Genomic DNA, 9,386 nt, shown 5'->3' on the forward strand with positions numbered 1-9,386 from the left:
GTACACAGGGTCCATAAACGTATCAACATCACGGAAATCAAAAAAATTCAATTACTGTTCGAATTTATCAGTTCCATATAAAAGAAACCAGAGAATATTTTTACCAGAGTTAATCCTGTTGATATGCATGGGCAAAGACAGAACATGGCTGATCAAGAGGAGTAAACCTCTCTAAACAATGCTGTTATTGCCATGGGTAGCAGTAGTTCCTGTGACGTCTAACAAAAGTGTGGTAGCGAGTCAAATAACAGCATGGTTGAGCAGATGATCACATTCTTGGCAATGGACAATGTAGAAGTGGTGTCTTCAAAAAATCCTTGTCTCTTTGGAGAAGATGGTGTTAAGAAGGGCATCCAGCCATAATATTTTCGCTTCAAACAAACTATAGCTGTTCATTGAGTAGTCGCCAAATGGCATTTCTTTGCAAATCATGAAAACCTGTTTACAATTGCAAGCTATATTCAAATGCGAAGATATCATTACAGAAAAATATGTATTTTCCATGGTCAAAACCCTCCTGTTAGAAACCAACAATAAAATAATCTTAAAAAAATCTGCCAGAAGAATTCTAAAATATGTTACTTTGAAATAATTTCGAAAATCAGAAAATGTGAGATAAACACTGGGAAATGCCGGGTATAAAGCAGTTATTCAGTTATCAGTTTATCTATCTATCTATCTAATTGTCTATCTATCTAGCAAAGTAAATAACAAAGATTGAATCGTGTGAAATAATAAGGTGCACGAGCATGCTTCGATTTGTGTTTTGTTGGCTGATTGCAGAGGATTTTAACGACCACGTATAGTGGATTTTGTTTTACAGTGGATTATGGTATGACAGTTTTCTTTGGCAGTGGGGTGGGTACATTTAGTTCCTCTTAAAATAAACGGGAGAAATAGAAAATTTATGCTTTCGCCATACATTTTGATCAAAAAGAGGGGAAGGGATGTTAGGTAATTGCTGGGCAACGCCGGGTAGAAAGCATTATTTAGCTATCTATCTATCTATCAATCTATATATATATATATATATATATATATATATATATATATATATATATATATAAATCTAGCGGAATAACAAAGTTGAATCGTGGGAAACGATCAGGAGCGAGTATTCTAGGTGCAAAAGGGTTGAAGGGTCATGCTGTGACATGAATCAAACTCTGTGACTGATCAAGTTGCACGGGAAGGTATGCAAATGGGGACCAGATCTGACGTGTTAAGGTTTCCTGTTTGAAGAAGCCCAGTTAATTTTAGGGAGTTGGATTTTGAGATGCCAAAGAGACAGATGGGTTAAACAGGTCTCCCCATAAGGGGGCGACGATTTCCAAATGGATGCAGAGAAACCACAAGCCAAAGATCGTTATTCACACCAGTTCTGCTGTGACGAAATGCCTAGGAGTGAATTAAGAATATATATATATATATATAAAAACATACAGCGTCTTGTGTCCATCTTGTATGCAGCTTGCTATAACAGAACCAACTATGTGAAGACTATGTTCTGAGACACATGCACGTAAAAAGGAGTTAAACAAGACCATTAAATAACAGTTAAATAAAACAGTTAACTAAATAAATACACAAATAGATAAGCGACACACACTTATTAACAAAAATACCTGATTTAAACAACTTTTTTTTTAGATCATATTTACCATAAACAAGCCATATTACCACTTAGATGTAAGCAGCTATTATTTGAGACCATATCTACAGGGACAATATGTAGGGAGTTGAGCAGAAAGATGTCTGTTCACATTTACTTTTCTGCATGTTAAGTCAGGGAAGCTGGAGACTGAGAGGGAATTCTAAAATCTAACGATCCGAGGAAAGAAACTATTATAGTAGAATGATCTCTGTAGTGAAGGGATGAGATTTTATTGTTTATCAAGTTAGTCAGGGATATTTACGTTGAAAGAGTACAAATGCTATGAGTTTCATTAAAATATATGTAAAACAGGGGCAGGGATGTCGCGGTTTTAATCAAAAGAAATCACTCATCAAAATAAGAACCAAATTCAAAACATAAACATGCAAGTACATCGACATGAATAATTATCATGTGGAACACCGTAAGAGTACAATTCCCACCCGAATACATTCATGACTTTATCAGCTTCGATTTGATATGGACAAGTAAACATAAACCCCAGACGGATGGCTCCCTACAGTACATTAAAACATGAAAACAAACACAAATCAAAAATGAAAATGACGACCAGCGCTAGGAACCACTTTGTCTACAACTACGTCCGCAGGCCTTTTTGACAAGCGGTCAGTCACGGTGAGATCGTTGAATGGTGAGGTTCGCCCCATGAACAGCTCAACCCAATGCAGCAACAGCCTTGCCTGTGTCATCTTTTAGTTGTAGGGTCGATTGCACACTGACATTTGGCCCCCACAACAGGGATACAACACTGTGGCAATGGGATAGAGGTTGAAACTTGGGTGATAGTCTGTGACCTATTAGACCGGAAACTCTTCTATGAACCATCTCTAAGAGGGAGAGACTACTAATAGATGTTCCAGCCCAGATGTGGCAACAATACCCCATGCATGGGCGAATGCTGGCTCTATTGATATACAAAATACTATCAGGTGTGTGTAGTTTTCTAGCACATTAGTGAGAGTCCAGCCCACCTTCTTTGCAGCAGCCTTTTTAACACCTTCATAGCTTCTGAGATATATTAATGTGTCTATGAATCGTTCTTATAGATGGAACATAGCCACTGCCATGTGACTAATTAGAGTTCTTAACCAAAATTTAAAATTCTTTAGACCTCACAATATTTTTTTATGGAAATCGCTCCACACAAGACGTGAAGTCACTTGATATAAAAAGCTAACAAGAACAAAAGATTATCATTGCAAAGACAGGAGATGCCTATTGACCTTCGTTTTGAAAAGACTAAGGCTATATGTTAGAGGAAAACAGTCAACAGGAAAGGAGTTCCACAAGTCTGTAATTCTTGGAAAGAAGCGACTGGAATATGAAACTGTATTACAATGAGGTATCAAAATAGCGAATTAATGGAAACCACTAGACCAATGAGTTAAGCGAGCTGAAACGAAGGAAGCAAGGAATAGATCTGAGAATTCTGAACAACACATGTCATAATAGTAGTAATAGAAAAGACTGAGACTACCAATCTTGCGTCTGTGAGAGAGAGGTTGCAGAGAAGAAGAAAGGGTGGGTACAATCAAATTACAGATAAGTTTCATACCTTATCAAGAACCCTCAAATATGACAAAGACTCATTAACCCAGTATGAAAACAGTACTCTGTATATAGTTTTATAGTAGATTTATAGAGATAAAGAATATTTTCAGATATGAGAAAGTGTTTACAGCGATAGAGAGACCGACTATATGAGAAGCAGAAAGAGCAATAGATCTAATATATGAACCCCAAGAAAGACCAAAAAGTTTCAGAGTTATTATCTCTTGAAGAGCAGAGCCATCCATGAGAATCTCAGGGGAAAAAGGGACACGCCTACGATTGAAAGACACGAGCTGAATCCTAACAGGATTAAACGATCGTACCTCATCAACACCTGAACCGATGTGAACTTCTAGATTAGTTGCATATTTCAACTAATCAGAGGGTGATAGATGAAAAGCATCATCAGAATAAAGGGTTGTATCATCAGCATTATTACCATAAATCAAAGTAAAATGTATTTTCTTGCTATGGATGTTCAAAATATAATATTGCAAGGTTTTCGCTTCACATTCATAAAAAGAAGTATATATATATATATATATATATATATATATATATACTAGCAAAAGTACTCGTCATTGACTGGGTTCAAAACAGCTTACAGAAAATGGACTCTGATTTATGAAAGTATGATAGGTTATGAAAAGGAAGGGTTATAAATTTGAATTGAATTTGGGGGTATCAAAACCAAAGCAAAATATGATGAAAGTAAAAATAAAATAGATAAACCCCATAATTTATTGTACCATACCTGTTCACACTGAAACACTTATCTCAATATTCTGTGGATCTATATTAAAAAACCTTGTTAAACTTTGTGACATATTTCCATTCTATGGAGGTCAGATGCGAACGAACACCACATAATTTTATTATACCATATTTCTTCAAACTGAAACATAATTATCAAAGTATACTTACGCAGATAGATATGAAAAGTCTTTATTAAAGTGTGTGCCTATTTCCATTCTATGGAGGCCAGGCACGAATGCAAACCCCACAATTTTATTATACCATCCTATTTAAGTTAAAACATACTTATCAAAGTATTCTTATGTACATCTATATCAAAAACACTTGTAAACGTTTTTTTTTATTTTCAAATTCTTTATTTCCATACTTTGTGGACCAGGCGCGAACGCAGACCCCACAATTTTAATGAACCACCGTTCTGCCAGATCAAACATACCCATTCCTGTGTCTCGATACATCTTCTATCATTATATCTAATCAGTTTTTTAAAATAGTCAACCATATAGGGGCCTATTCGTGTACACACACACACACACACACACACACACACACAGAGATTTATATTATAATAATAATATAATATATATATATATATATATATATATATATATATATATATATATATATATATATGAAACAATGTTTACCGGTGAGTGCACTTTAAATTCAAAATGATGAGAAAAAATTGCAATTGCTTTTCACACCTACATAACTTCTGAGAATTATGAAAAGCCGGTTGTGTTAAATCAACTTATTTCATTTTAACTTCCGATTTCTGTTTAGCGGAAGTCTTGTTAGTGCATACAAAGGAAAATCCCCTTCTGTTTAATATTTAGTGTAATTCCAGTCTAATTTTAAAACTCCACACACACACACGCACACACGCGCGCGCGCGCACACACACACACACACACACACACACACACACACACACACACACACACACACACACAACTAGTCTTTACTTTGAAATACTTCTTTTTCAGAATAGTTTTATTATTAATATATATATATTTTAGTCTTTACTTTGAACTTGTGCTGGCGAATTAAAATCAATTTTTCCGATCCAGGAATATTTTTTATTGGATGCGTTTTTTTTTAAAGGTGTGATTAAAAAGTTGTTTAAGCAAAGTATTAATCACAAGGGACTTTTTCTCGTTATACACCGGCAAGATTTCCGCTAAACAGAAATTAAAAATCAAAATGAAATAAGTTTATTTAACATAATCGAAAAGTCTTCTCAGGAACAGAACAGACAAAAAAATATTACGCGGTACTTGTACAGTTTAGTCAAGACATTAAAAAATGAAAATACCGAAAAAAGTTTAAATTGTATCTATTCGTTATAGAACGAAGTTCTCCGAAAAAAAATTTCCGTATTTTTTTTAGATTAGGTCCACCTCCACAATTTTCTTTTAAATGATAACTTGTATAGGTTTTCAACTATGCTGAATACGAAAATTGCATTGAAATTTTGCAATGTCAGTCATAGATGAGCAGATTTGTTTATGGCGCGCGCACACGCGCGTAAAAAAGGGCCGACAAAGAATACAATGCATAATACAACTTTTTATATCTCGATAACTACTTATTTCCGCAAAATTACAATGCAATTTTCGTATTCAGCATAGCCGAAAACCTTTAAAAGTCGTCATTTAAAAGAAAATTATTGAGGTGGACCTAATCTGAAAATTTACCACAGCGGAAAAACACGTTTTTATGAGAGTGCGTTGAAGGCAGCCAATTTTGGATTAAAAATAAAATTTTGTTTGAATTTTAGAAATACCAAAGGGAGATAACTCCAGTTAAAACGCTGACACCCGTTCCCATCTTTAATACTAGCTTTTCTTCCTATAAATCGAACATTTTGCTCGGTATCATAACAAATTGTTTTTTCGCTATAAAAAAAAAACTACTTGATGAAATTAATTGAAATTTTTTTTCCGGAGAACTTCGTTCCATAACGGATGCATACAATTTAAACATTTTTCGATATTTTCATTTTTTAATGTCTTGACTACTAAACTGTACAAGTACCTATTACGCTAATATGGTTTTGAAAACTTTCCAAAAAAAAAAAAATGACACAAAATAAGTCTGTAAATTAACGGAGTTAGCAGATAATATTATGTAAAATTAGCATTAGAGCTGCACTAATTAAATTGGATTGCCGATTTAAAAGCAGCAATATCAAATTTAAACAGAAGATCCGATGCATTTTTAAACGAGCGTCGATCAGAAAATCTATCCCAAATAGATTTCTGCAGCGAAACAGTGATTTCCACGGAAACAGATCACTTTTTGCTAGTGCCATCGGAAACCACTTACCTTTGTAATTCCTTTCTGATCCTTGTTTCCTCTATCGTTATTATGCCACCAGTCACATGAAGCACTGCTGTCACAAGAGAGAGTAGGAAATGGACCTTGAGTTTACTTTTAACAGCCTCGTAACTTTTGCTTCCCTTATTTTGTCCTTTAGTCTTGACATTTCATAGACGATGTTTCTGACAAAGGAAGAAGAACTGTTTTCTATCCATATAACACTTAGCGTTAATTAGTTTTTGGCTTTCAAGTAGTATTTTTTTAGTTCCTTACATCAAGTGGCTTCATGTCTGCTCTGGGACGATTTTCATAAAAAAAAATATCTAGCTTTTCCCTCTTTGGGTGCAAAAAAAAATTTCTAACCTAATAGATCGAGCACTGTCTGGCAAGCCTCAGTCCTTGTTGCATCACCAGTTTTGCATCACTGTGTTTGTTTCACATTCGAATGTGCATTGATGAACTTTTTGTATCCCCTCAACATAAACACTTTCGATTAACCTGAAGAGCAACAAATTCACACACTTTAGAGGTCCCTAGATGTTAGAATTAACAGGATATTTAGTGACAGCTTAATGTTGAAATGAGACTACATCAGGGTTCTGTATTGAATCCTTTGTCTTTCATTTGTGCCTTAAAAATACTGTCCAGGGAGTTTCGTATGAGTTATCCAAACAAGATGCTGCATGGCTTTAAAACAATGAAAGTTCTACTAAGATACTTAGCGGAATGCTATGGAAAGTAAAGATTTGAGTGATAATGTTACCATGATTAATTGGTGTAATGTTGGAAAACTCCCCAAAAGAGAAAAATTTGTTTAGATTGTAGAAAAGGAATCGGGTGCAACTGAATCTTTATGGTACCTGTAGGCATTGAATACACTAGAAGAGCAGCAGAATTCGAGAATAAGAGGTTAGGGTTAAAAGATGAAAATCAGTTTGCATACAAGAATTGTAAGACAATGGAGACGGATGAAAACTCAGATGTGGAAAAAGTATTTACGGATGGTGGAGCTATTGAGGTCCCTATTTACTTACCTCTCCACAAGGGCAGAATTAGACACAAGGTCGGTGTTTTTAATGTGAGGAAAATCCAGCTTCCCAAAAACGGGCACTCTGGATAAAAACAAAAATAAAAATTATCTCAGTAATGAAGGATTTCTCCTCACTGACTGAGGACAGAAAAGTTGAAGTACAGCACAAGAACAGATACTACACTGTGATCTTATCCCGAAGGCCAAGTTCAGAAGCTTTGCTACATTGGTGATACCATTGGAGTAGCTTATGCTGATGTAATTGCAAAAGTTAGGGGTAGATAAAATAATTTAAAGGAACTTTTGTCATTACTAACCAGCAGTGTGTTTACCACTGTTGAGCAAGGGAAGTGTTTATCAGGCATGTATGCACAATATGATGATGTATGGAAGTGAAACCTGAGGGTCGAGGACATGCATTGCATGAGAAGAAATGATATGAGAATATGATGAATGAGTAGTATAAGTTTTAAAGAGGCTTAGATCTGATGACTTCAGAGGAAGATATGGACATCATATGCAGATGTGTGCAGAACAGGAGACTTCGATGGTATGACCACATTAGACGAATGGTTGAGAGTTCTTGGATTAGTGGTTGTAGAACAGTTGAAACAACAGGTTCAGTTCACATGAGAGGAAGTGATAAGTATAAATTTGAGAGAAAGAGAGATAAATAAAAACCTGGCCTGAAAAAAGTTAGTTTGGAAGACAATTTCTAAAAGCCGTCTAACACATGGCAGCATGTTAAATGGACGTTAAACTAATATAATGATGAATGATGAATTTAACATTGATTGAATGGATGAAGCAACATTGTTTGCTTGTGGATGCGGTGTTAATATGAAGTGGACGAACATTCAAGAAATGTTGATAAAAATGCCAAAACAAGATTTAAAGTCATTTTTTTTTTTCAAAATCTTATCTCTTTTTCCAAACATGGATATCGGAAATATTTTTTGGAAGCTCAGAAACAACCCAAACAAATGCCATAAAAAACACTCAATATTTCAACAAAAACAATTGAAGATGTGCAGTATTTAGAGGAATATGTATGATCTATTTTAAAGATAACCCCATTTATTATTATTTTTTAATCACTAATAGTAGTTACACAAGCCATCTTCAAAGATTTCTCTTGTAGTGTTAGCTGAGTTATTATTATTATTATTATTATTATTATTATTATTATTATTATAATTATATTATTATTCGTCATCTTCTTCTTCTTCATCATTAGGAGTTCTCACAGAGGTAATCATCAGTGATTGCTTACTGGTAATAATTATTGGTGTTCCTTGGAGTCTGAGTTGCAATTGATTTTGCATTATTGAAACATCCATTTACCATTGATTTCTCACTGATAATGCCATAGTTCTTGGAGTTTTGGGTAGCAATAAACTTCCCCAAGGTCCTAGTGTGCTCCACACGCTTCTGGTGGAAGTTTGGTTAGTACTCTCCCTCCTAGGTTTTCTTCTTAGTATTGTTATTATCAATAGTAGTACCTATTTACAATGCCTCTCCACGGGACAGAGTTAGACACCATGGTCGTTTTTTAACGTGAAGAAATGGTACAAAAATAAAAATTGTCTCAGTTGTGAAGGATTTCTCCTCCACTGAAAGAGAACGAGAAATAGAAGTAATGCATCTGAAGAACAGATACTACACTTTGATCTTGGCCAAAAGGCCAAGTTATCAATAGTAGTAGTAGTAGAAATAGTAGTAGTAAGAGTAGCAGCAGTAGTAGCAACAGAGGTAGTAGTAGAAGTAGTAGTAGTAGCAGTGATAGGTATATTTTACATGGCAGTCCTGCCCTGTTGTTTAGATAAATGAATAGTTTTTTCACAGAAAGTGAAACCCCACCATGAAAAATATTCCTTGAAGCTATTATGGTACTTTCACTTGGTTTAGTCAATGAAAGAGGTATGAAGAAGTGTAAGTTATCTATCATCCAATTTTTAGGTGGGAAAGTAAAATTAGTCTGCAACACCTTCGTGTAAAAAAAAAAAAAAAAAAAATGCAAAATGTCTATAAACAAAAACTAATCGCTCTCCA

At 34.7% G+C, this 9,386-nt stretch overlaps 1 pseudogene; it reads right to left on the minus strand.

Moving 5' to 3' along the window:
- Positions 1-8,874: 8,874 nt before the first annotated feature.
- LOC145264895 (U2 spliceosomal RNA) lies at positions 8,875-9,031 on the minus strand (annotated as a pseudogene).
- Between the last annotated feature and the right edge of the window lie 355 nt (positions 9,032-9,386).

Source organism: Euprymna scolopes, chromosome 3, assembly GCF_053919585.1.
Source record: "Euprymna scolopes isolate OS-2025 chromosome 3, ASM5391958v1, whole genome shotgun sequence".
Lineage (NCBI taxonomy): Eukaryota > Metazoa > Mollusca > Cephalopoda > Sepiida > Sepiolidae > Euprymna > Euprymna scolopes.